The following is a 27,866-nucleotide window of genomic DNA, read 5'->3' on the forward strand; positions in this document are numbered from 1 at the left end:
CGAGAGGGAAAACCGTCATGTTCGGCATATGACTCTGGCCGCATAGTACTGCATTTTCAGCAGAAATTTGAGCAGCAATTGGCAACACAGTGGCACGACGATCTGCTACAAATCGGTTACTTCAAGGATAGCTCCTACAGACATCCGTTAGCATGCATTCCACTGAAGCGACAGCTCATTGGAGGGCAGGGCGGAGGCCTGCTGTGTTTTGTGACGAAAGCTTGTTCTGTCTCGGTGTCAGTGATGGCCATGTGTTGGTTACAAGGAGTCTAGTTGATGACCTGCAACCAACATATCTGCATGTGTACCTAAACCTGGAGCTATGACCAGTGGTGTGATTTCGTATGATAGAAGGAGCAATTCCGTGGTTATTCCACGCACCCTGACTGCAAAACTGTACGTCGTGTTGGGAAAGCAGGGGGACGGTGTAGGTTGTCTTCAATCAGAAAATTTCCAACAATTAGTAATAAAATGATATTTATTAAATACTAGCTGACCTGGCGAGCTCTGTTACGCCTTAAAGCCAATAAATAATCAGATTTTGGATGTTAAGTTCAATTTTTTATTAGGAAATACAAATAACAAAATTAAGTATTTTAATGATTCTTTATGTTTTTGGTACATATCTTCTACTCTTCAATTAATTGTGATACACGACATTTTTTGTTTTATTATCAGGCGCAAGAACAAACAACCCAGATGGTCTTTCGACCCGTGAACATGCCACATGTAATTGACCATGTGAAAAACGTCGATATTCCAGAATTAAACCACAAACTTTCAAGGATTGCCCTTGCGATTTGTTAATGGTCATGGCGAATGCAAGACGGATCGGAAATTGAAGTCTTTTAAACTCAAACGGCATATCGGTTGGGATCATCGGGACCCTCGGAATGAGAACTTCCCCACATCCGAATTTTGCTTTGAGTATCGTCGCGTAAATAACATTGTTCATCAATTTACTTACCACCAAACTTGTACCGTGCATTGTGTTTAAGTACAAAAATAAATGAATAAATACTTTGAATGTCGGATTAAATCCTCGTTCTTCGATACTGTCTACCCAAAATGAGGTCATTTGTAAACAACTATTGTATTTTTGGGTGTTTGCAAGAAAATGACGTGTTCGGGTGTTTCGCCACAAAGCAATGAATGCAATGGCTCAGGTGGCGGAGCCAATAATAGCAATTTCACTTTCCCACTAAGGCAGCACAATGCGTGCGTTTCTCCGGAAAACTTCAATGCGGTACAATACTCGTAAACAACGTCCATCGGCCCAATACAAACGCAAGGATGCAAGCAGTAATCAATGATGCAATCGTATCTAAACGCTGCTCGATTCAAATCATCACGTGACAAATCTCTTGTTGTACTTCGAAAATTATCTACATGTTGATCTCTGTTGTTCGCTCGACGATTTCTAATTGCCAACCGAGCCGTTTCACGGGCTGCCTCACTTTGCTCTTGTGATTGAGAAGCACGAAGTCGAGCCATAGTAACGCGGCGCTCTTCACGGGAAATTTGTTGTTCTTCTTCAGTCCTTTCATTAGCAATGTTTTGTATCTTTCTTGCATTACGGCTTTGTCGAGAAATATTCGATCGTCTTGGTCGCGGCATTGTTAATGATGATTCAAAGAAAATACAAATTATTTCTTTAAATTTTTAATTATGATATATACTGATACTTCAGCATAGACGTTTAGCTGTCAGTTGCGTTTTGTTATTCCATGTCAGATGCGTTTTTGTTATGCCACGTTTTATAGCGGTCGAACGGGATAAAACGTATCCTATGTCCGTCTCCTGGTTCTAAGCTACCTCTCCACCAATTTTCAGCCAAATCGGTCCAGCCGTTCTTGAGTTATAAATTGTGAAACTAACACGACTTTCTTTTATATACGGTATACAGATGAAGAAACTTAAATGATGCTTCCTCTTGTGAAATGTCCTGCACAATTAGACGTTTGAAATATTACAAATCCTCTGAAATATTGAAGTCCTGCACTGTGCCTCTGAGTGATGCGTACGTAGAGTCCAAAGCAGACCTACGATGCCTATGGAGTCTAAGTCTCAGAGACTGCGGACCAACATTGCAGCCTGTAGACCCGGCAGTGACTGGAGACCGTGCACGACTCGGCCCAGTGAAGAGAACAGTCCGCCGTAGCTCATTGTTCCGGTATTTAGAAGCATCGACCTATCGCAATCCACATGCGAAGCGCCCTTGGGTTGGCAGCTGTGGCCTCTGGCGGACCTCGGTATCGTTCGTACTGGTAACCCTTACAGCTGCTGCTCCACGAGTGTTTTGAGCACATCGATTATGGTGCTGTACTCTCTGGAGTCGTGATTACCGTCACCACACGTCAATCTGTCGATTCAACCTGTTGTGCTCTCATTCATGAACAGCTTTCCAGGAGCGTTTTCCAAGATGATACCGCTCGCGTTTATACCGCTGTTGTTACCCAACATGCTCTACAGAGTGTCAACATGTTACCTTTCCCTACTCGATCGCCAGAATTGTCACCAATCAAGCACATAAAGGGCATCATCTGACGACAACTCCAGCGTCACTAACAAACAGTATTAACCGCCCCTGTATTGAGGACAAAGAGCAACAGGCGTGGAACTCTGTCCCATAAACTGACATCCGGCACCTGTAAAACCCATGCACGCACTTTCCTGCGGTTACACCGGTTATTAATGTAACAGCATTTCACACTTGCAATACCTTATTTCCCGCTTAGAGTGGTCTTGTAATATTAATCACTTACTTATGTTGCCTAGACAAATGCATTCCCGAAATTTCATTATTCCACATCAATTATTTTTTGAAGTGGCGATTTTAAACGTCAGTGTAGAACCACCCTGACACAGCATGAGCCAATTCAGTCAATATCCAAATGAGGGCGGCTGTCACATCAAGCATGGTCCCGGAGGCGCACTGACACCTTGACAGCCACTGCCCATCGCCGCCCAGTGTTTGCTTCTAGTTGAAGTAGCCGCTCCAATTCCATACCGTACACCAGACTTCAGTTCTCTCTGCCTGCATGCCGTTTGTTGCCCCGTCATGTCTTCTGGCCGCCTAACTCGCAGACACGTGTGCACTCTGCCACGACTAGAGCGCATGAGCCGCGTTGGCGTGAACTGCTGGGCGGGGCTACAATACAAATGTGCCGAGAAACTGCCAACTCACTGCACAGCTCCCAGTGACATACTGTGTGGCTGGTTCTTGACAAGAAACTTCATAAGAGGAAACATATATTGTGAGGCTGTTTGTTGACGAACTCTGACTTTTGCACAGTTACGTATATAGGATTCGACGATGAACATCACACGTTTCTGTGCACTGAATCATTTATATCAGAAAATTATGTCATGTCACATTTCAAGTACCCTACGCCGAATAGGCTAATATTGTGCTGTCGTTCCAAATCTAAGGGGTTTCTATGTTGAAGTAGAAAGAGAAAACAAAGAAAACATATCCAATAATTCAACTGGACGAAATGTTTAAACCTTAGATTAATTAATGTGCGGCTTCTACGCCAGAAATTTCTATTTCTTTGAATGTGAACTTTAACGTCTCAGCCGCAAATATCGGTAGAAATTATTCATTTACTTAACCTGATGTGATTAGGGACATCACGCCTTCTATGCATTGGACCAGGGTTGCATACGTACAGTATCTATCACACCATAGTTAGCTAATAAATAACAATTTTAATACGTCAACTAATATTAAAACGATCTGAGTGTCTGGAGTGACATTGGCAGTAACACTGCCTATGAACTAATAAAGTTACTACTGACAATATTTGTACTACTGCACCTGCAGCCACTAACAGTAATAATAATAATAATAATAAACCCCGTGGAGGCCCGGGAAAAGAATAGGCCTCCGGTATGTTCTGCCAGTCGTAAAAGGCGACGAAAAGAACAAACCACTAATAGGGCTAACCCCCCTTTTAGTGTGATTAGTTGGTTCAGGACAGAACTAATGAAGCCTCGGACAAGCGCCGTCATGGTCGGCGACGACGCTTGAACCCTATGCCCGCCCACAATGGTAACGACACTGCTAGCCAACTGGAAAATGATTTAAATCCAAATAGAGGTGTTTTGCAGGATATGCTTCCTGCAACCACCCTAGAAGGAAAACAAAGACAGAGGATGAGATGGTCAGATGAAGTTAATCGACACCTCATGTTCTGTTATTACCAAGCAACAAACCTAGGAACCAACACAACTGGATACAGATCACAAGTATACACAACATTTATTACCAGATACCCAGAATTAAAATTTTTAACAGAACAACGACTAGCTGATCAGATCCGTGTAATAATAAAAAATAACAGGATACCCCAGTCAGAATTAGATAACATCAAACAACAAGTACAACAAATACTGGAACAAAATAATGTGCAATCAGAAGAAGAAGAAAATACAGTAATGGACTCAAACATCCCAGAGCAAACAAACAAAGAACAACACGCACCAATTAAACAATCAGAGGAAAACGAAATCTTAAGGCAGCCACCAGAACAAGCACAAATAGAACACAAAGTGACACAGATATTAGATATAGAAGAAAAATTTCAGCTAACATATATAGAATACAAAGACACAAATACAGACATTAGACCATTCTTACATAGACCACCAAATAACCCACAAGTCGAAACAACAATAAAAACTATCAACACAATCATACACAACAAAATAAATGAAAACACAACTATGGAAGAGTTACAACTACTGGTATATATAGGAGCACTCACTACACTAAATATACACACTATGCAGAGATCAGAACCAACCAACACACAGAAGAAACCCACAAAACCAGCATGGCAACACAGGCTACAGATCAAAATAGAAAAACTGAGAAAAGACATCGGACAGCTAACACAATTTATAAGAAATGAAATCTCGGAAAGAAAACGAAAAAGGTTAGTTAAAATCTCACAACAAGAAGCGACAGAGCAATTAGACGAAAAGAAGCAGAAATTACAAGCATTCGCCAAACGACTCAGAAGGTACAAAAAAAGTGAAAATAGAAGGAAACAAAACCAAACATTCAACACAAACCAAAAGAAATTTTACCAGACAATAGATAACACACACATTGAAATAAACAATCCACCAAACATAACAGACATGGAACACTTCTGGAGCAACATATGGTCAAACCCGGTACAACATAACAGGCATGCACGGTGGATACAAGCAGAAACAGACACATACAAGATGATACCACAAATGCCTGAAGTGACAATTTTGCAACATGAAGTCACCCAAGCAATTAATTCTACTCACAATTGGAAAGCCCCTGGAAATGATAAAATAGCAAATTTCTGGTTAAAGAAGTTCACCGCAACACATTCACATCTAACTAAATTATTTAACAGTTACATTGCAGACCCATACACATTCCCTGATACACTTGCACGTGGAATAACTTATCTGAAACCTAAAGATCAAGCAGACACAGCGAACCCAGCTAAATATCGCCCCATAACATGCCTACCAACAATATACAAAATATTAACTTCAGTCATTAAACAGAAACTAGTGACACATACAACACAGAACAAAATTATAAATGAAGAACAAAAAGGCTGTTGCAAAGGAGCACGAGGATGTAAAGAGCAACTGATAATAGATGCAGAGGTGACATATCAAGCTAAAACTAAACAAAGGTCGCTACACTACGCATACATCGATTACCAAAAAGCTTTTGATAGTGTACCCCACTCATGGTTACTACAAATATTGGAAATATATAAAGTAGATCCTAAATTGATACAGTTCCTAAACATAGTAATGAAAAACTGGAAAACTGCACTTAATATCCAAACAAAGTCAAATAATATCACATCACAGCCAATACAGATTAAGCGTGGAATATACCAAGGAGATTCATTAAGTCCTTTCTGGTTCTGCCTTGCTCTGAACCCACTATCCAACATGCTAAATAATACAAATTATGGTTACAATATTACTGGAACATACCCACACAAAATCACACATTTGCTATACATGGATGATCTAAAACTACTGGCAGCAACAAATCAACAACTCAACCAATTACTAAAGATAACAGAAGTATTTAGCAATGATATAAATATGGCTTTTGGAACAGACAAATGAAAGAAAAATAGCATAGTCAAGGGAAAACACACTAAACAAGAAGATTACATATTGGATAACCACAGCGACTGCATAGAAGCGATGGAAAAAACAGATGCCTATAAATATCTAGGATACAGACAAAAAATAGGAATAGATGATAGAAATATTAAGGAAGAGCTAAAAGAAAAATATAGACAAAGACTAACAAAAATACTGAAAACAGAATTGACAGCAAGAAACAAGACAAAAGCTATAAATACCTATGCTATACCAATATTGACCTACTCATTTGGAGTAGTGAAATGGAGTAACACAGACCTAGAAGCACTCAATACACTTACACGATCACAATGCCACAAATATAGAAAACATCACATACATTCAGCAACAGAAAGATTCACATTAAGCAGAAAGGAAGGAGGAAGGGGATTTATCGACATAAAAAACCTACATTATGGACAGGTAGACAATTTAAGAAAATTCTTTCTAGAACGAGCAGAAACTAGCAAAATACACAAAGCAATCACCCACATAAATACATCGGCTACACCACTACAATTTCATAACCACCTCTACAACCCTTTAGATCACATAACATCAACAGATACAAAGAAAGTAAATTGGAAAAAGAAAACACTACATGGCAAGCACCCGTATCATCTAACACAGCCACACATCGATCAAGACGCATCCAACACATGGCTAAAAAAAGGCAATATATACAGTGAGACAGAAGGATTCATGATTGCAATACAGGATCAAACAATAAACACCAGATATTACAGCAAGCATATTATTAAAGATCCCAATACCACAACAGATAAATGCAGACTTTGCAAACAACAAATAGAAACAGTAGATCACATCACAAGCGGATGTACAATACTAGTAAATACAGAATACCCCAGAAGACATGACAACGTCGCAAAAATAATACATCAACAGCTTGCCTTACAACATAAACTTTTAAAACAACACGTTCCTACATACAAGTATACACCACAAAATGTACTGGAGAATGATGAATACAAATTATACTGGAACAGAACCATTATAACAGATAAAACAACGCCACATAACAAACCTGACATCATACTCATCAATAAAAAGAAGAAATTAACACAACTAATTGAAATATCCATACCCAATACAGCAAATATACAGAAGAAAACAGGAGAAAAAATTGAAAAATACATCCAACTGGCTGAGGAAGTCAAGGACATGTGGCATCAGGATAAAGTTGACATTATACCAATTATACTTTCAACTACAGGAGTCATACCACGCAATATCCACCAGTACATCAATGCAATACAGCTACATCCAAACTTATATATACAACTTCAGAAATCCGTAATTATTGATACATGTTCAATTACCCGAAAGTTCCTAAGCGCAATGTAGCATATACCGTACAGTTAAAACGAAGTGACGCTTGATCAAGGTCCGCGTCACTTTCATTCCGAACCAGACCTAAGGTCTGAGAAAGGAAAGATAAAAATAATAATAATGACAATAATTGTGACATTAATAATAGTAATGATAATGGCAGTTATAAGAATAATTTATAGGTCTACAGCCGTGCAGTTTAGGGCGTCTTGTCACGGTTCGCGCGGGTCACCCTGTCGGAGGTTCGAGTCCTCCCTCGGACATGGGTGTGTGTGTTGTCCTTAGCGTAAGTTAGTTTAAGTTAGATTAAGTAGTTTCGTAGGCCTAGGGACAGATGACCTCAGCTGTTTGGTCTCATAGTCCTTAGCACAAAAAATCAAATTTATAGGTCTACAAATGGCTCAAATGGCTCTGAGCACTATGGGACTTAACATCTATGGTCATCAGTCCCCTAGAAATTAGAACTACTTACACTAACTAACCTAAGGACATCACACAACGCCCAGTCATCACGAGGCAGAGAAAATCACTGACCCCGCCGGGAATCGAACCCGGAAACCCAGGCGCGGGAAGCGAGAACGCTACCGCACGACCACGAGCTGCGGACAATAAGTCTACAAACAAGATGTTTTCTGATACAGCGAGTACTGAGAAAAGGAATTTAAGGAGAGTGCATCGAATAAGAATACTGGGAACTGAGGAAGAACGTGTTGGAAAGAGGGATGTACAAAGCGTAAAGAATGCTTTCATGGACAATAGTAATCTTAGAGGCCGTAAACACAATATTTCTGTTCTACTATAAAAAAAAGTGAGTCGGCATACTCCTCAGATACAAGAGGACTGCAGTCAAGATAAAGCCATGAGTCCCAATTGCTTGGGCAAGCAGCCTGCTTCCGCAGACGTAGCTTTCGGATTGTGTTGCCATACAGCCACCCGGCAGTTGGAGGCAGTCGTGTTTCCCGTCTGGTGCGACACACTTCGGGCGACTGTCTCCTTTGTCCGTCGCCCTCCCATTACGACTAACAATTCGGCGAGCCGGGACATGGCACTACCGCCAGCCCGTTTGATATTCAAGCCGCTTCTCCCATCTCTCAATAGCCCCACGCCCTCTGGGACCGATTCACGGAGAATATTCAGAGGACGGCTCCAGTATCATTTCATTGTCACAGCTGGATTTCGTGTTGCATGAGCTATCTTAGCCCACGCCTTCTCAAAATTGAACCATTTTTTCAAGTTAAGGGCTTCAGTACAGAATGAATTAGTGATGAAATGAAGTTATAAACCTACATCAGACTAAAGTCAGTTCTCTCACTGCGGAAATGCCCCTTTAAAGCAATTTATCAGTACAGGATGTAGACGCACACACGCACATGTCATTAGTTGTAACGCAAACACCGGAGCTGGGACTCCCCTCCCGTTTACTCACAGCTTTGAACACCTCTAGCCCCACTACCAGCTTATCTAGTAATTGGTGAAAAGGAATGCGACTCTATAATGGACAGCATTTCAAACGAGGTGAAAGGCAGGTCTCACCTATATGAAAATGAATTATATATTCAAAGAAAAGAGAAGCAACTCCAAGAGTATCGAGAGCTCAGATGGCAAGCCAATAACAAGCAGAAAGAGGAAAAATTGAAAGATGGAACAAATATACAGATGGGCTATACAAAAGAAACGAACTTCCAGACAGTAGTATGAAAGGTGGATGAAGATGAGATGAGTGGCACGATACTGCGACAAAAATGTGACAGATTAGTGAAAGACTAAAGTCCAAACAAGTGTAAAAGATATTCCCTCAGAATTACGAGATCTTTGGGAGACCCGACATGACACAACTACTCTACAAGGCGTGCAAGATTCATCAAACTCCAAGACGAATGTAATAATCTCAGTTTCAAAGAAGATAGGTGTCGCCAGGTGTTAATTTTAACATATTACCAGTCATGGTTGGAAAATACTGATCGTGATACTAATTACGTACAGAAGAATAGAAAACTGGTAGAAGGCGACATCGGGGAAGGGGAGTTTGGACTCTGGGGAAATGTAGGAAAACGCGAGGCAGTACTGATCGTACGACTTATCTTAAAAGGTTTGTTGAAGAAAGGCAAACTTACGTTTATAGCATTTGTATAGTTAAATTTTCAACAATATGTACTGAACAACACTCCTCAGCAGATACAGCACGAAAAATTATTTACAATTTGTACAGAAACCAGATTGCAAGAGAATCTCACACATTAATAGAAAAGCGGTCTTGAAAATGCATTCCACAGTGGCGTGAGGATTTTCGCTGTGCGACTGATATGAATTGATAGTGAAATTAGCTGCATTACTAAAAATTCCTATCGTCTCCCTTGACCTCCCTCTCGAAGTAGCAACTGCAATACCAACATGCGAAATGAAAACTTATCATTGCAGTCAGCTTTATCTCTGTAGCCGAAAAAATTGGACACATATTATATATAATTATTCAATGTTTTATTTGAATCAGCCTGTATCACCACGTCATAAAACATACAAAAAAACAGGGTTCAAGGCAAGGCTCTAAACTACTGCAAGTAATTACTGTGCAGACTAAAATGAGTGTGCACGAAACCCTTATAGTCGTGCCCCCTCCCCTTTCTGTACATTGGTTAGAGACGTGTTATCCAGGTACAAATCGTTGCTTCCTCTAGTGTTCTAGTGTTCTCTAAACGTTAAAAGATTCTCTTAAATGAGTTCATATTATTAACCACTAATCTCATAAGAAAGTATGTGTACAAAGATGACAGATATAACGTCGTGGTATTTCTACAGTACTACCCAGTTAGAAACAAATGAACTGCCTATCAGTGTTATATCCGGGGAAATTCTACAGTAGCAAGTAATTTAATATTGGAAATCTTAATACAGATTGCTGACCTACCGCTCATGTTCAGCTTGTGAGCTCGTTTACGCACATTTTCTTCATAAATTTATTTATGTACGGTACGCGTTCCCTTGGTAACACTTGTGCCAATGCTGCTCCGTCATGGAAGGCATGATAATTTTAAAATGTCAAATAATAAGAACCAGATTTGCTGTAACCTAGGACTATGAATGCTTCATTACAATAAATGGTTCCATCATATTCCGGAGAAGTCTTGGGCTGCTACTTTGCACTATTGTTTCCTCTAAAATACTATTGGAAATGTGATTAATTGTGTGAAAAGTAGGTAAATCACTGACCACATTCGGTAAACAATCAAGTTTTGGATTATGTACATCAGCCATGTGCAGATCAGCAATACCGGAATCTACCGTCTGATTACTAGTCAAATCAGCGGGAGATATTATAGTGTCAGGAAACTATACATTACTTTTTGAAACGGAACTCACGTTTTCTGTGGTGCTTTGCAACTGGTACACCGCAGAGTGGTCACTATCATTCTCAACATTGTTGTCAAAAATCTAAGAATCGTCCATTGCGGTATCTATAATTGTCAGATTAAGAGCCGGAACCTTGACACTTTTGGGCGGCATAGTAAATCAAATACAGAGTACAAATCCAAAGACAAACTTTCAACACTCAACTCAACGGAAAAAAAACAAGGCGGAGCACAAAAATACCGATGAACTGTGGAAACATTTTGTACAAGTTAGTAAACTGCGTTGCGCAAAAAAATCTACTATTATCGCTACAGAGTGGTTGAGAGAACAGAATATATATCTGATTATTTTAATAGCAAAGATTTCACAAAGCGAACGACTGGCAGAGCTGTCGCCAAGTGTAACGTTCTTTAAAAAAAGTAAACTAATAAACTTTGCGATTACGTTGAATGAATGTCTGATCTGTGTATCGAGTATTGAACTCGAATTGTCATGTTGCGTTTTGTAAGTGTAAGTGGTGTGCTTACTCTGTCTTATTGTTAGCAAAACTTTACACGAATTAATTGGGCAATGCAACTCCCAGTACGAAAAAAGAAATACAGTCACTGCAAAATACATTCAGCCTCTTAGGCACTGAAACATCTGGCCCTGTTCAAAACTGATAACTTTGGTCCCTGTGCACACAGAAAATAAATTAAATTGTCTTACTTCTAAAGCAGCAACGGAATAACGCGATATATTCTGGTCTCTCATAAAATAAATACACATATGCTACCTACAGGCTCAGCAGTGTGCAATTCTGGCTATAATACTTGAAATGCACATAAAATTCTTTTGGCTGATAAGAAAATTCAACTTCTTTAAAAAATATTGACCTGGACAGGGAGGCGGTACTGATTGTGGTAAATTACTAACACTGAGATTTTTAGCAAAATTATATTGCAAGTTTGTCTTTTCAAAAACATTTGGCACCTGAAGTTACTTTACTCACAACTGATTCACAAACAATGAGATTTAAACAGGAAGTATTATCCGACTTCATTAATTCAGCATAAATGCAAATCATGAAATTACACTTAGCTTTGTTAACAAATCTTAAAAGCATTACAAAAACGAAATATCTAACTACCCTTTTTATCAAAACCGTTTACGTACATTCTACGGTTACTCAACAATTACAAATTTTCAGCCAACTCATCTATACTAACGCGCTGGAAAAAACAGAAATCATAATTATTGAACCTCTTTACCTTATTCGGATGAAGACGTCTGCTTTCATGTTCAACAATATTGACATACCTACAGTAATCTAACTCTTGGTTAGGACACACCCAAGACTGCCCACTCTATCGTTTTTCCCTCAAAGACAGCTACCTACAACTGTGCGCCAAGCGCTCTCTTACTCCAACACCAGCAGTAACTTTGGCTCTGCGGTCGCGCACAGTCAGCGATCCGCATTATCGAGCCTTTCAGAGGCGTTCATCGTTTATAACATAGCAGTTTCATTTTAATTTATTAATATTTTTATCTTATTCTGGTGCCATTTACAAGTGTGCCTCATAGGCTCTCTATAAATCCGTAAGAGTACGAGGGAGTGGAGGTCTCTTCTGAACAGCACGTTGCAAGGCATCCCAGATATGCTCAATAATGTTCATGTCTGGGCAGTTTGGTGGCCAGAGGAGTGTTCCTGGAGCCACTCTGTAGCAGTTCTGGATGTGTGGCGTGTCGCCATGTCCAGCTGGAATTGCCCATGTCCGTCGAAATGCACAATGGACATGAACGGGTACAGGTGATGAGACAGGATACTTATGTACGTATCATCTGTCAGACTCGTATCTAGATGTATGAGGGGTTCCACATCACTCCAACTGCACACATCCCACACCATTACAGAGCCTCCACCAGCTTGAACGGTTCGCTGCTGTCATGTGGGATCCGTGGATTCATGAGGTGGTCTCCATACCCGTACACGTTCATCCGCTCGATACAATTTGAAACGAGACTCGTCCGACCAGGCAATATGTTTCCAGTCATCAACAGTCCAGTGTCGGTGTTGACGGGCCCAGGCGAGGTGTAAAACGTTGTGTCGTGCAGTCATCAAGGGTACACGAGAGGGCCTTCTGATTAGAAAGCCCATATCGATGATGTTTCATTGAATGGTTCGCACGCTGACACTTGTTGATGGGCCAGCACTGAAATTGCAGCAATTTGCGGAAGGGTTGCACTTCTGTCACATTGATCAATTCTCTTCAGTCGTCGTTGGTCCCGGTATTGTAGGCTTTTTTCCGGCCGCAGTGATGTCGCAGATTTGATGCTTAACCATATTCTTGATATTCGCGGCACACTTTTGAAATGGTCGTACGGGAATGTCCACACTTTATCGCTACTTCGGAGATGCTGTGCCCATCGCTCGTGCGACGACTATACTATCAGGTTCAAACTCACATGAATCTTGATAACTTGCCATTGTAGCAACTGTAATGGATCTAACAACTGCGCCAAACACTTATTGTCTTATATAGGCGTTGCCGAACGCAGAGCCGTATTCTACCTGTTTACGTATCTCCGTATTTGAATACGCATGTCTGTACCAGTTTCTTTGGCGCTTCAGTGTATAAAAACGAGAAAGTAGGGGGATTTACGTTTGGTAACTGCGGGTAATGCATTAGTCATAAACAGCCAACATTTTGGTATGCATCTAGAATTCAAAAGTAAATAATTTAAAAGGAATTTTAAATGTTGCCCCAAAGGTTCGCCGATAGCTAGATCCCTTGTGGAACCATACGAGCGACGACGATTCTTAATTTCGGGGAAAGCATGCAGCAGTGCTAAGACGTCATCTTGAGACATAAAGATTGCAACACAAACTGTGGTCGTGAATACGTAACAGCATACGAGCACTATACTTAAAAGGCAGAAAGCTGCCGTCGCAGACGAAAGTCCCTCTTTTTTATCATTTTTATACAGTATTTAAAAAATTCTTACCACTTCCTCAAGCTAGATAGGACCATACCCCTAATCTATTTCTATTTATTTTCCCCATATAGAAATTCCGAAGATGCCTCAAAAAGGCGAAATACGTAAATAAAGTTTCTGCAGTCAATTACAATCCACACCGTTTTTCTTATTGAAAATATATCAGCAAGGTTACTGCATCATGTGGTGTCACTGCCAGACACCACACTTGCTAGGTGGTAGCTTAAATCGGCCGCGGTCCATTTAGTACATGTCGGACCCGCGTGTCGCCACTGTGTGATCGCAGACCGAGCGCCACCACAAGGCAGGTCGCGAGATACGGACTAGCACTCGCCCCAGTTGTACGACGACTTTGCTAGCGACTACACTGACGAAGCCTTTCTCTCATTTGCCGAGAGACAGTTAGAATAGCCTTCAGCTAAGTCCATGGCTACGACCTAGCAAGGCGCCATTAGCCTTACTTAGTTTGATAGTTATCGTATGAAATGTCTCATCAAGAATGCTGTATTCACATGAAGGAATAAAAGTTAAGTATTCGAGGAGCTGCATACTTTTCTTATTAGCATTCACTACTTATCCTGTTCCAGACTTTACGCCCGTCTGCGTTAGATAGCGTGCATTTCGGCCTCCTCTATCTACAAGGTGTTGGCACATTTGCCAACACATCACATCATAGCCATGGAACAGGAGGATTTGTGTGAAATAGGAAACGTAAACACGAATTCATGATTTGCTGTCAGGAGTAACGCCTAGTTAGAAAGTACAACCTATTTGTGATACTCAAAACTAAGCCTTTCATCTATCTTATGCATATTTAAGAAGTTAAGACAAGGCAACTTATGTGTCAACTGTTTGCACTCTGTTTTCCCCAGCCCATATTTGATAAACGGGATCCTATTTGTTATTTTGTGTAATATGCTCCTTAGAACTGGGGAATCCGCAGCTGTCGTCATCAATTATATTACATTACAGATTAGGATGTATGAAGTTTGTGTTCCAGGCAAACTCTCTTTGCGGAGGAACCACAGGAGTATTGTCACAAATATATGTTGATGACAGCGTTACGTTTAACCTGTTGAAATTGCTAGACATTTTGATGATTCACTTCACACATTCATTCTTCTGTTGTCGTTAACAATAATATTCAAATTTGTCGGCTTCCCCACGTCTAGACAGTGCAGTTGAGAACAAACTACCGTGCGCTCATGAATAATGAGGAGGACCATGCGGAGCTAACACCCGCTTTCCACAGCGAAGCCGACGCCCAGTGAAAGCTACCGGTGCGGGTGACACACGCATCCTGGTGGACAGGCGTTAGCTGCAGGTGTTGTGAAAGCGCGCCTCGACGTGCACGCTCTTTTATGCTGCCTTACGGTGTTACCGATGTGTGAGCGCCGTAGAGAAGACAAACAGAGATGAGATATACTGCAGTGTTTGCATGTGAGTCAGCCGTCTGAAGCGCCCCCGAGATTGTTTCTGGCCTTGTAGGTCGCTGGCGTCTGTGTTTCAAGTACATCAGGTATTACAGCTGCTGCATCAACAAACAAAGATCAGAAGTTGCAAAATTTTCGTACCTTACCCTATGAATCTCAGTTTTTCCCTAACTTTTATTCATTATTGTGGAGGATAAGTTTGGCTTTGGGAATCAGAGAGGCAGTCCAAGTTGGCTTGATAATGGAAGCAAGACTAAAGAAAAGTCAGAGGATACGCAGCCCTGGAAAAAGCGTTCGACAAACTAAAATGGTGCATGATGTTTGAAATTCCGAGGGAAAAAAAAGCTATAGAGAACGACGGGTAATATAGAATATCTGCAAGAAGAAAGAGGGAAGAAGATGAACGAAGCGCTCGGATTAGAACGGTTGGATTAAGAGTCAACCGACGAAAGGCGAATGAAATGAGAAGTAGCAGAAATGAGATCAACGAGAAGTTTAACGTCAAAATGGATTATCTACATCTACGTACATACTCCGCTAACCACGGTATGGTGCATGGCGGAGAACATCTAGAAACTCTACTAGTCATTTCTTTTCGCAAATAGGACGAGGGAAAAACAACTACATGCTCCTTACGAGCCCTAATTTTTCTTATCTTAGTGGTCCTGTACGTCGGCGGCAGTAGGATCGTTCTGCAGTCAGCCTCAAATGTCGATTCTCTAAATTTTCTCAATAGTGTTCGCGAAAAGAACGTCGTCCTCCCTCCAGGGATTTCCGTAATAGTTGTGTGTTCTCCTTTTCAGATGACCTACAGTTTCCTAAAATTCTCCCAATAAAACGAAGTCGATCATTCTCTTTCCCTACTATCGTCTTTAAGTGTTCATTTCATTTCACGTCACTTTGTAACGATACGGCCAGATATTTAGCCGACGTGGCTGTGTCAGGCAGTACACTAGTACTACTGTATTCGAACATTAGATGATAGTTTTTCCTATTCATCTGCATTACCTTATATTTCTCTACATTTGAAGCGAGCTGCCGTTCGTCTCATCAACTAGTAATTCCATCCAAGTCATTTTGTATCGTCCTACAGTCACCAAACGACGACACTTTCTCGTACGCTACAGCGTCATCAGCAAACAGCCGCAAATTGCTGCTCACCGTCAGATTATTTATGTATACAGAGAGTAAAAGCAGTCCTATCCCTGGGACACTCCTGACGATAGTCCACAGCTCGTGGTCGTGCGGTAGCGTTCTCGCTTCCCACGCCCGGGTTCCCGGATTCGATTCCCAGCGGGGTCAGGGATTTTCTCTGCCTCGTGATTACTGAGTGTTGTATGATGTCCTTAGGTTAGTTAGGTTTAAGTAGTTCTAAGTTCTAGGGGACTGATGACCATAGATGTTAAGTCCCATAGTGCTCAGAGCCATTTGAACCATTTTTGAACTCCTGACGATACCCTTGTCTCAATGAACGTATGCGTCAAGGGCAAATCGCTGGGTTGTGCTACTTAAGGTGTCTTTGAGCCATCACAGATCAGGGAACCTAATCCTTATCCACAGACCTTCATTAACAGTCTACTGTGGGGCTCCATGTAAAACGCTTTCCAGAAATCTAGGAAAATAGAATCAAGCTGCTGCCTTCCATAGCCGGCCGAAGTGGCCGAGCCGTTCTAGGCGCTACAGTCTGGAACAGCGCGATCGCTACGGTAGCAGGTTCGAATCCTGCCTCGGGCATGGATGTGTGTGAGGTCCTTACGTTAGTTAGGTTTAGTACTTCTAAGTTCTAGGTGACTGATGACCCCAGAAGTTAAGTCCCATAGTGCTCAGAGCCATTTGAACCATTTTTTGCCTTCCATACAAGGTTTGCAAGATGTTATATGAGAAAAGAGCGAGCTGAGATTCACACGAGCGATGCTTTCTAACTCCATAGTGATTTGTGGGCGGAAGCTTTTGTTTCTCAAGGAAATTTATTGTAATTGAGCTCACAATGTGTTCAAGACTTCTGCAGCAAACCGGCGTTAAGCATATTGATCGGTAATTACGAGGGTCCGTTCCTTTTCCCTTCTTTATACAGGTGTCTCCTGCACTTTTTTCCAGTCGGTTGAGACTTAGCGCTGGGCGAGAAATGCTCTATAAATACAAGCTGGGCAAGGGGCTAATGACGTTAAGTGCTGTTTGCAAAACCGAACCGGGATTCCATCCGGACCTAGCGACTTATTTAGCTCTTTCAGTTGCTTCTCTACGCCACGGATACCTTTTACTACGTCGTCCATACGGGAGTCAGTGCGAAGGTCAAGCTACGGTATGTTTCTACGATACTCCTGAGTGAATGACTTCTTAAACACGAAATTTAAAACTCACAGCATGAACTGTGGCAAAACCAAAACAGAAAAATGTTGAAAACTAGATGGACTGCGAAGGTAAGGAAAGACGTGGTTGTCCGCAGAATTGGAGAAGAAAGGAACATATGGAAAACACTGACAAGAAGGGACTGGATGATAGGACATAATTCATCAGTGAATAACTTCCTGTACTAATGGGAGCTGTAAAGAGTGAGAGCTATGTGGTAAGACTGAGATTGGAGTAGGTCCAACATATAATTGAGGACGTAGGGTGCAAGTGCTACTGCGAGACGAACAGGTTAGCACAGGAGACGAATTATGGAGGGACGTATCAAGTAACCATAGTCATTTACAACTCACATACACAGTTGCAAGGCTGTGGGCATAAAATGCTCACTTCCTCGCCCATTCGTATTCCTATGTGTCACCACCATCATCATTATTATCAATCACAATCAACAGCAGCGTCTGCTGAGAACACAAGTCTCTCCATCTTCTTCAGTGTTCCCACCACCTCTCTGTCGTTATTCGGTTCCAGTCTTCTCTTCCGAAAGCTTTCTCCTACTCCTTTTAGACTTTTGTCCCTTAGATTTGCCCTTGGGTTCTATCTTCCCAGGCATCTTCGTGTCATCCGTTCTTTTCACATTCCCATACAATTTTAATGTCTTTACTTCAGTCTTCTCTTATAAGGATCACTTCCATTTGCAACCTTTCCTCTTGTTTCTGCACCTACCTGACTTTTCGAAAACTTCATTTCATTTTCTCCTACCTTTTCTTCTTGTCATTCCTTCACAATCCAGGTACCTGCAGCGTACTAAAGAATTGGTATATATTGTCTGGGATATCAGCTTCTTAGACGGGTGAAAACGCATAATGACCACCTACTTAGTAGCCTTTGGTGCCCTTTTGGAATGCAATACAACAGCAATTCTACGTGGCATTAATTCTGCAAGTCTTTAGTACGTTTCCGAAGGTATTTGGCGATATATGTTACGCATAAGTTACGTAATTCCCGTAAACCCGTATCGATGGTTTCTGATCGCAGAATAGGCAGACAACTTCCCAGATGCGTTCCATCAGTTTCAAATCAGGAGAATTTGGTTGACAAGCCATCAATACGAGTTATCTATTATGCTCCTCCAACACTGTAGCACGATTTTGGTCTTGTAATGCAGTCATTTATTCTTCTGGATGATGCCATCGCCTTCGGGAAAGACATCAAACATGAAGGAATGCAGGCAGTCCGCAATAAGGCTCACATAGTCCACAGCTGTTACGCTAACTTTGATTATTACCAAAGATCTGATGGAAGGCCCCATACTATAACACAGCTTCTAATGGTCTGCGTCCAGGGTGCGGTGCATATCTGAAGCAGCCGCTCGTCTGGAGGAAGGTGCATCTGGACGCGACCATCGGCCTGGTGTAAAAAAGAAACGTGATCCATCGGACGAGGTGATACGTTTCAATTGATTCAGGGTACACTCTCGGCGATCCGTGTACACTGCAGTCGTAATTTACGATGTCGTTGGGTCAACATGGCAATACAAAGGGGTCGTCTGATAAGGAGCCCCAAATACAATAATGACATAATAATGGTATACTCCAAAACACTTACTCTTGCATCAGCACTGTTCTCCATCATCAAATCTGCCGCAGATCGTCACCAGTGGAGCTTTAAAGAGCGGACAAGCCTTTGACCTCCGCGTTCCATGTTCTGTAACAAGACGTGGATGTCACAAATCTTATCCCGTACTTGGAGTTTACCATCCTTAAACCACTTTACATAGATCAGTGGTTCCCAACATGTGGGTTACCTGAGGGGTAGAAACCAAAGGGGTTCATTACGCTCCAGTCATGAAACTAAATGGCTTTTAAAAAATGATAATACTGTTCACATGTTAAAATAACATTTCTTTTCTCATTTAGAGCATTAACGCTTTGCATGATGCGGTGGAGGCTACAGCTTGTAAAACAAATACTTAAAGATCGTCCTCCTCATAGTCCACCCGTCATATATATTCTTCGTGCTTTGTACGGTGCATCTGTGACACTGAAAGTGAGACATATATGTCTTCACAAGTTGTTGACAGTTCTTGCAGTAGAACAGAACTTGCTTAATTATTCACTTCGAAACATATAAATAAAGTGACAGCACTACATACAATGGTGCCGAAAATTGGCAGTGGTCAAATACAAATAATTAACAGACTGAAGCCCTTCAACCTACAATCGATCTAACTTTGGCAGCTATAAAACTCTTTGACAAGCTATTCATGGAAATGAAATGTCTGTCAGACATAAGACGAGTTTTGAAACGTGGAGCAAAGATGTTTCTGCTCAACAACTCGTTCTATATCGTAGAGAAATTCTTATACAGAAGTATCATTTATAATGCCTGTCATTCAGATCCGTATTTATCACAAGAACCGTAATGGAGACATACATTTGAATAGCAATGTGAGTTACGAAACACGACAAGTAATGAGGATTTTATCTCTCTCAAATATTCATTTTTTACTGACTACTGTCGGGCCAAATCGCCTCTTTGCATGAGAACGTACATGTTAACTGAATTTAAATGCATACGCTTTTGACAATAATGTTAATTTGAAAATATCCTTAACGGATGCCTTTTCAAGTCCAAAGTGCACAAATTCCACAACTTTTTTAGCATTTTCCTTTCTTAAAGCCACGCCTTGCAGTTTTACAGCCTCAGCCAGATTCGAGTAGAGGAGATGGTTTATCCGTAGACGCTTCCTCTTGCTCAGTGTTTAGCCCATTTCAATTATAACTACGAAGTCATTCGCGTCAGGTTTTAATATTAAATAACTTCGATGTACTTTTCGTTTTAATTCCCTATGGAAATCCAAGTATCCTACAATATTCTAACATTATTTACGTCAGGAAAGCAACTGACTCCAACAAGTAAAGGAATCACACAGATATAATTATGTAAGTACCAACTGCGACCAGAGATGTCGTTTGCACCAACGATGACAGGTTCTCTCACAACATGTATCCATGTAAATAAAGAACACAGTCAAATGTATTTTGTGTGTGTGTGTGTGTGTTTTCACACGCAAATACCAATCTCTTTATTCTTGACATGGACAATGAACTATTTACCCACAAACACATTAAAAATTGTTGCACTCCCCAGATTCTGACAAAGGATTTAAAAATAAAAAGAATAAAGAATAAAATCAACAACGCAGTCTCCCGGTTGAACTGCCTCCTTCCAAGCGTTGGTAAGTGCGAATCCCGTATCTATATTGATTTTTTGAGAGACGTTCTAATTTCCACAGGGTCAGCGAAAATTCAGGCTTTCATAGATAGTTAACACGACAAGTCTCCAAAAACGTTTAATATATCCATTTCACTTCGTTACTCCTACATTTACAACCCCTCAATTCTCAGCCTATTGAGCTTTCCCCATTTGGCGTTTTTTAACTGGTTTCTACCATTAACTTGCTTTCCTTACGGGAATAATTTTGCATCTTCTGGGGGCGTGCCTTCCGAAACTGAATGTATCTGGCCTCCGGCGTGACATTCAGGTGTCTGTTTCTGTAAGTAAATCTCTCCCTTGAGATGTGGGATGGTGATGTGAAGGTTGAAGATGGAGTGCCTATTCCTCCTTCCTTCCACGATCTCTGATTCAGCCCTTTTTACATATGGAGCAGTAATGTCAGCAAGATGGTAGAACCAGGTAGATGAGGTAGGTTTTAAGTAGCTTGTCATAATTCTTTGTTGAGTGCGATATTCATGTACTTTAGGTGGGTGTATGTTTCTCACAACGGTCCTGCATATTCGCTTGCCACAAAACTTACGCACATGACCGTCATCCATAGCTTACAAGGACACTAAGTGCCGGTCATTCCATTCCTGGTACTGATCCTTCCCCATATGTATATAATGCCCCATTAGAGTAAAATTGTATGAAATAAAGTAACCGAGTTACAACGTTACGATCGATTTTCAGCGATCTTCTAGGAACATCCTCAACAAAGCCAGTGTAAACGTTGGCTCACACTGTACGTCACTTTACAATATGACATTGGTATTCACAAGTGATTTTTGGAAAAAAACTTCGACAACTGCCTCGCTGTACTTATTGGAATCCATTTTTAAATTAATAGCTCTCATTCTACATACGCGTTGCGTTAATTTCATTGCATAACGTATCAACAGGTTTTTACAAAACCATTAGCCAAGATTTCATAAGAGTTGTTTCTTGTCGCACTCCAAGCATTACTGCTTTCCTTTCAACTTCTTAGATCCATTTAGCAGCAAGAAAGAGCTATTGCAGCGCCGACAGAGCCATCTGCTTTAAACTTCCGGCAGCGCAACAACCCAGCCCACCACAGGTATTTCCGCAGGAAGCCCTCCGGATGCATCCGAATCCAGCACCACGCTGCTGCTATTCAGGCAGCGCCTGTCTTTGCGTATATACGCCACCTGGATCTCATGGCACCTCTTCTTACTCTCCACCATAGTTTATTACTGAGCAGGAAGTCCCACAGCAGGGCTTCTTCGTTCTTAATTTTTTCCTCATCATATCACTACACTCATCTTTCAATGTATATGTAACGTTTCTTTTTATTTCTGCGTCCTAATTCTGTAACATCTCTTCTTTGACTCTTCAGAAGGTAGTTTGGATTCCTAAAACCGAAGTGAAAATTTTTTATTCACATTAAGCACTTAAGTATCTGCTTCGGTAGTCGAAGGCACTAATGCATCATATTTACTTTAATAGAGTTGATCCCATCGGAAGCTGGTTGGAATGCACGAGATGGAGTTAATTTTTATCACTTTCACTTTGTCGATAAATAGTAGAGAGGCACTGTTACATAGTTCCTTATTCTACTAAGATGCACCAGTGCCATGAGTTAAATAACAAACATCACTGCAGTGTGTCATGTTGTCAAAACACTTGGCGTGCGTGGGATGGAAATGCCAGCCTCAGAGCTAACTGAAAGAGCTTGTGCCCCAGCTCCACGTATCAGTATTCTCCTTTCCCCCTCCCTCCCTCCGTCCCTCCCCCCCCCCTCTCTCTCTCTCTCTCTCTCTCTCTATCTATCTATCTATCTATCTCTCTGTCTCTCTCATCGTTATTAACAACACACATACTACACTCAACGTCATGTGCCTTAAGCCCATGTATGGACCAGTATAACTGACTAATTTAATACTGTAAATTACAATAGAAGTACATAGAAATCAAAAAGATGTAATGCCTGCTGCTAAGTAATAACCGTAATAAACAGTTTACTTTGAAAAGGCACTCATCGACAAGCAATAATCCATCCATGACATAGGTACGCAATCTGGCGACCTTTCGCCATCGTTCAAGTCAGTTTCATTTCGAAAACCGTCACATCGCTCTTCACTACAATTTATGCGTTTCGACCTCGTAGGAATTTAAAATAATGTCAGCTGCAATTTTCATAAAAATGCTGTGAGACGACGCGGCCATCTGGATGCACTTGTAATAACTTTACTTATGTCCTGACCACTCTTTTATTTTTCCTCAATCTTACGCGTTTCGACTTTCCGTCATTTTCAAAGGCTACAAAAATACAACATGAAACTGGTATCAGACCATATGAAAATATAGTACATTTCGCCAATGATAAGAGACATATTACAACGACTGGAATATGGCTTCCTAGCTTACAAATGCTATGTCAGTCATATAAAAATATTAGATACATTGCATCACGTCAACTTTCTCGAGAACGAGACATGTGCAAACTGATACCAAGTTAAAATTTTGGAAGCCAAGTGGACTAGACGGTTAGGCGGCGCTTGGTACATGGTACACGCTGCAAATTTGTTTCTGTTTACAGTACTACGTTGTCCGTGGTGAGAGGTAATACCTGAAATTTGATTTTCTCGGCACACTCTGGACACTGTGGATCTTATAATATTGATTTCACTAACGATTTCTGAAATGCAGTGTCCCATGCGTTTAACTACCATCCCACTTGAAAGTCGCGTAATTGATGACAAACAGTTGGGACAGCGTCCGCCGTAAAATATCTAGGTGAGCGACCTTAAGTGGAATGACCACATAAAACAGACAGTGGGAAAAGCAGATACCAGACACAGATTCATCCGATGAATCTTAAGGAAATGTAACTCATCCACGAAAGAAGTGGCATATAAGGCGCTTGTTCGCCCGATTCTTGAGTATTGTTCATCCATCAGCGATCCCTATCAGATAGGACTGATACAGGAGATAGAGAAAATCCAACGAAGAACGGCGCGTTTCGTGACGGGATCGTTCGTTACCTGGCGAGAGAGCGTTACGGAGATGCTAAACAAACTCCACTGGTAGACGTTACAAGGGAGGCGTTGTGCACCACGGAGAGATTTACTATTGAAATTTCGGGACAGCACTTTTCACGAGGAGTCGGACAACATATTACTTCCCCCCACACACATCTCGCGTATTGACAGCGAGGAGAAAATTCGAGGAATTAGAGCCAATACAGAGGCTTACCGACAATCATTCTTTCCACGCACTATTCGCTTGTGGAACAAGTTTGGCGGGGTCAGATAGTGATACCGAAAGTACCCTCTGCCAAACACCATTAGGTGGCTTGCGGAGTATGATATAAATGATGCGGGTAGATGTATTCTCGTCGTGCGGCCATAATCACGTCGGAAACCTTTGCACATGAATCACTGAGTGCAAATGACAGCTCCGCCAATGCACGGCCCTTTTATACCTTGTGTACGCGATGCTGCCGCTATTTGTATATGTGCAGATCGCTATCCCATGACTTTTTCCATCTCAGTGTATAGCACCAACTGATAACATTGACGATACATGACAAGATAAAACTTAACTGATGGCAAATAACAGAAATTTTTGTTTAATTTGTGGTACATGTCTGTGAATTCAACTACATTCGAAGACCAAAAGCCAGAAGACGTACACAAATATACAAGATGTAAAGGGTACAAGCGCAGATATTTCTATTGATGGATAAAGACGGTGTACTGAACAACATTACATCAGTATTTACACCATTTTCAGACTAATAATTAGAGCTATTACAGTCTGATGTTCTTGAGTTGGATAGTAACTCGAAGTACATGTGGCAAGAGCAAGTCATTAATGCTTATTTTCCCGTGGGCAGCAGTCAGGTGTTGAAGTGTGAACGTGTGGACGTAAAACGGTTAGGCTGTACTGATGGGTGTAGTTACAACCGTGCAGAAAACATCATGTTCTGCAGTTTGTAACGTTTTGTGGAAAGACTCTTGACGCTGAGAAAGAAAACAACCGACACATTGGTGTGTACGTATTGTGTCACATACAAAAATGTTCGAATTTTTACCCGGTACACCAGGTATAATCCAAATATAGCTTAGGACCTAAGTCAAATAACAAAAAAATTAATCCATTTGATCATTCATCGCTTGCCTAGACAGGTTGTTGTAGCCAGACAAGTTACGTGATTACCATACTATACGTTTACTTTATCGTTTCCTCAGTGTACCCGAGTAGATCGTATGAGAGGTTAGTACCCCTCATTTCGTTATAATCTAAACACACTTATCCTAGCAGTGCCCGACGATAGAGCAAAATAATTCGCAAACTCCTCCTCACTTGTCTAGCATCCTAGTCGTGCCCAATGACAAAGCAAAATCATTTGCAAACTCTGTTGCTGTCACCCAACTCTGTAACGAGCTACCCTCCACTCCGCACACAGTGAAATGGCCTGTTGTTTTTAAGAAGCCGGCACAGGCAGCACTCACCTCGTGAGGCCAACTGAAGAGCTATCCGAACGATTAATAGCGGTTCCAAGGTCAAGACACCCGACTACGACCGGAACAGCGACGTGCTGACCACATGCCCCTACATAACGCATCCAGTGCCCAGAGTATGACACGGCGGTCGGTCGGCCAGACTGGCCCCAGAACACACAAGTTAACTTAATGATACGTTTTTAAAAACAGATCTAATAGGATACTTCGTTTTATACACTTCAGTTTGTGACCTTACTTCTCGAATGGGCCGACTCATCACGATAGCTATCCTTGTCGTCATAGAATAGAAAATTACTCTTGGCTTGTTCGTCTCTGACTTTATGTAATTTGCCGACTGGTTAATTTTTAGCCTCCTCTATATGGCTGCCATAGAAAAATTCATGTGCTTTTGTACATAATGGTCATCGCCGTATATGATAACTAAACGCGACATTTTTGTAGTTTGAAAAAAAAAACTACATTCGTGACAGAACTTTTTCTAAAGAGATGGTAATAACGACCATATGATGAGGTAAGATGGGTGTTAATTATTTTTAGGGTTCCGTACCTCAATCGGTAAAAATGGAATCCCTGTAGGATCGTACTGTTTTTTGTCTGTCTGTCTGTTTGACTTTTAAAAACCCTTCTTCTGAGGAACGTGTTGACGTATCGAGTTAAAATCTACTTCATATTCTAAAGTCTGTGTTCCCTTGGCGATGTAAAACATTCAAGCTTCCAAGTCAGTGTGATCAAAAGATATGGCCATTTATGCCACATATTTTGATACTCGTAAACACACTCATCAAAACCTACAGGTCGGTTCCCGTTGACCTACAACCATGAAATTTGCCAAGGCGAAAGGTTTCATAGTAAAAGTATAGCAGAAAAAAATCCTTAATTCGTAAGTATATCACACGAAAAAACTGTTATTTGTTATCCAGCTGATATCTGTTAACACGCCTTTTTTATCAGTACAGATAGACTTATCAAGTTGAAATTTATGTCACGGACGAACGTCTACGCTCCGTTGACGGTGTAAAATATTTAAGCTTCCAAGTCAGTGTAATCAAAAGATATGGCCATTTATGTCATATGTTTTGATACTCGCAAACTCATCAAATGACAATAGCAAATGCGAAATTATGCAAAAAAACTTAACATTAAAACATTCTAGAAAGCCTTGGAATACCTGGGACCGATATCTTGGCAGCGTTGATACTGATAATTGGCAAAAATCGTCGAAATTCTAGACTCCCAGGACGGGTGAAATATATATATACATAATTAAATTCGTACGGCACCCTCAGACGGCAAGGCCCACTCGCAGTTGTCCTATTCTTTGTTTTGCAGTCGCCAGTATGCTGTTACGCTTCCTCCTATTGTTAAGTCTCGTCGGTAGTTGCGCTGACAGAGTTAGCGACGCGGCGAAGAGCACGCATTGCGCCTGTTGGCTTTTCGTGTTAGAGCGACACAAATGACGTCTCCATGAACTAGGGCCGTGGTATTACCGCGTGGTTTGAGGCGCCATGTCACGGATTGGGCGGCCCCTACCGCCAGAGATTCGAGTCCTCCCTTTGGCGTGTGTGTGTGTGTGTGTGTGTGTGTGTGTGTGTGTGTTTTGTTCTTAGCATAAGTTAGTTTAAGTAGCGTGTAAGTCTGGGGACTGATGACCTCAGCAGTATGGTCCCTTAGGAATTCACACACACACACACACACACACACGAACTATGTGTGCTGCATGCACACTCTCGGCAAGCTCGGCTCAGAACGGTACAAAAACCACTCCTTCCTACCACTGTAACCCAGTGGAACTATGGACTACAGAACTATAGAAAAGGCTTCAAATACAACAACATTTCTTCTACACTCACCACACAACTTAAGTGATACTACTGTCATGGTCGCGTAAGGCGCTAGGAAGGAAGATTATGGTTTAGTGTCCCGTCTACATCATTAGAAGCGATGTTAAGTTTCGTCTGGATCAAAGTGAGTTACATAGCGTACCCGTGTTCGTATTAATGAAACACTGAAAACCTAATTGTGGACTGTACTCGTTATTGTGTTTGTATTATATATATAGTTATAATTTATGTACTTAATCATTTGAAAGTACATAATCTTTGACATATTATATCGTGAAATTCTCAAATGAGGAAAACAGAACACACTAGTGAGCCACATTATTTTCATCACCTATATGATGTCATGGCTCATGGCTCATAATATATGTTATTATCAGTGAGGCACAAGCTGTCATAATGCACGAAGTATAAGAAATCTTTAATATCAGATTTTATTTTTAAGGAAAACTTTTACAAATTTTTAGACATGCACCGGCGTTCAAGTTATTTACTCTAATGGGTCTAAGCAGGGGCGTACTACCGGTTGCTCAATAATTTCCACTGAAGTAACATTACAGTAACATTTGCAGTCTTTGTAATCGTAAACATAATGGAGAAGATGAGGTGCAACCGACGTGACAGTTTTGTCGACAGCTCCA

Source organism: Schistocerca americana, chromosome 3 (genome assembly GCF_021461395.2).
Source record: "Schistocerca americana isolate TAMUIC-IGC-003095 chromosome 3, iqSchAmer2.1, whole genome shotgun sequence".
In the NCBI taxonomy this organism is placed as follows: domain Eukaryota; kingdom Metazoa; phylum Arthropoda; class Insecta; order Orthoptera; family Acrididae; genus Schistocerca; species Schistocerca americana.